Source organism: Cricetulus griseus, unplaced genomic scaffold (genome assembly GCF_003668045.3).
Source record: "Cricetulus griseus strain 17A/GY unplaced genomic scaffold, alternate assembly CriGri-PICRH-1.0 unplaced_scaffold_424, whole genome shotgun sequence".
NCBI classification, from domain to species: Eukaryota; Metazoa; Chordata; class Mammalia; order Rodentia; family Cricetidae; genus Cricetulus; species Cricetulus griseus.
The window spans coordinates 2,433-5,000 of NW_023277169.1; positions in this window are offsets into that span (position 1 = coordinate 2,433).

Sequence of the window (2,568 nt, forward strand, 5' to 3'; positions counted from 1 at the left end):
CATCTCTTTCTGGAAGAGTATTCTAGCTTCTCAGGATTTGTGGATTACAGGCTGTGTGCCAACTTCTAGTGCATTGGGGTCTAGTGCATTGGTAAGTTGTCACCAAAATCAGGACAAATGGGATGCAGAGTAGAAGGAACTGCATGTCAAACTTTATTATTATAGACCTTATATACATAAGCTTAGGCAAGGTGTCTCACAATCTTTAAACCCACTAAACACACAAGACTTCAGGAGATGTCTCACCCGATGAAAAAAATGTATCTCCTATTTTTAAAACACTATACAGCAATAAGCACTTCCTTATATCTATAGAACAGAGGAGCATTGTTTACTGACCCTGAGCAACACTTTCTTATTTTGAGCAGGAATTTCTATCAGATCATTTGAAACATGTGAGCAGAAGTATGCTTCCAGCTATTCTTGGCATACAAAGTCTCATGCTTCAAAGTATGCCTCGTTTGACTCAAGTGCAGCCTCACTAATCCAGCTCTGTATCTCAACAGCTGTATATCTTTTATGTTATATCTGTTATCTGGAGAGGAACAATCTACCTTCTGCTATACAGACACATCACTGGAGGATGCTTAGCACTTGCACAATATGTGTGGACACAATCATCCTGACACATTAAATGTTCATTATGTTTCCAAGAGCTGTACAGGAATGTGGCTATCTCAGGAATCATCTAAAGGCATCATGAGATTGGGCTCACCAAGAGAGTCACAGAAATTCCTGAAACTGGAGTCAAAAGGCTAAAAGGGGCAGTAAATAAAATCACATTGGCCTATCCAAGAGTCGAACCATCTGAACATCAAAGCCACCAATATCTGAGCAGGAAATACAACCAGTCATTCCATGTGGATGAAATCTGGCTAATCTGAGGTTGTCTAAAGTCAAAGAAATGAAATCTGACTCATTCACTCCCTGAAAATATTAGCCCTAGAAAATCTGCATCCCTAAGAAGCCCCACCTGAGACCCTGAGCTTTTCAGGTGGCAGCTAATTTTCTCCACCATACCAGAGGCAGCAACTCTCCTGGTTTCCTCTTTCCCAAATAAGTCTCTTGAAAGAAACTGGCTGAAGATATTATTTTGCTGCCACGGGTCAGAATCTCTGCTGGAAAGCTTCCTTAGGGGAGCAGAGCAGAAGCAACTGACCACATCTCCTTGGAAATTTCCTAATGGGAGTAGAGCAGAAATAATCAACATTTTGCTGGAGCTGGAGCAGTTTACTTAGCAGAGTGAAGCAGAAGAAGTTATACTGGGACTGGAGCTGAGAAGACATGGACACCTCTGCTAGGACACTCCCTTGGGAGTGGAACAGAGCTCAGTTGTAATGACTATCTCTCCCTGAAAGAGGAGCAGGATTCCCACATCCTGAGGAAAGACCATCCCCCACTAGAACAAAAGTCAGGAATCCATTCTCCTCACAGCTGTAGCTATACAGGATATATTACCTTCAAAAATGTAGATATACCCTGAGTTCCCAACAACTTGGGATACATTTCCCTCCAGAGATATAGGTATCCAGGATACCTTACCTTATCAGCGGTATGTATGTCCTGATTTGTTGGGATACTTTTCTCCTCACAACTGTAAGTATCCAGGATACCCAACATTAGAAATTTAGTTATACACCAACTACCTGACAAGTTAGGATACATTTCCCTCTGGAGCTATAATACCTTCAGTTTAATAACATCATCAGTCACACACACATACACATTCACAAACACACAAACACACACACATACACACACACACACACACACACACACACACACACACGATCTCATGACCATGCTCATTCATGTATGCATGTTGCACACACGCAAACTCATCAGCCACAGAAAACAGAAATTCAGAATAGCACTTGTGCTGCTTAGCTGTATCTCAGCTTGACACAAGGTAGAATTATCTGTGAAGAAAAACCTCAGAAGAGAAAACATCTCTGATATATTGACAATTCTGGAAGGTATTTTCTTGATTAACAATTCATATTGGGGTGCCCACCCACATCGTTTAAGCCCTTGTCTACTGGTTTCCACAAGAAATGAGTCTGAACAAATCCTGATGAGTAAACCAGTAAGCAGCAGCCCTGTATGGACTCCACCTCCGTTCCAGAACATAGAATAATCCCTTCCTTCCCCATGTAGATTTTGGGTATGGTGTTTATTCACAGCAGTCAAAATCAGAGCAGGCTAACTAATAGTGAGTAAACTGATCAAACGATAATAAGAAAAAATGGAACCTGGTGGCTTTTCTGGTTAATTTACCAAGCACTTAAAGAATCAATACAAATTCATCATAAAGTACTCTAAATATTAGGAAAAATGTGCAAATGGACACTTGAAGACACATTTAAAAGTAAAAAGACAATTGAAAAGAACTGTCCGGATAGAAGGTGTTTGCAAATAAACTATCTCACAAGGATCTATCACTTAGGACATGAAACAAGCCAAATTTTAAAAACAATTTCCTTAAAGACAAAAAATATCAATTAGCATGTGAAAAGATGTCAGATGTACTTACTTATTGGGAAGAATATCAAATTCAGGAGACACCAC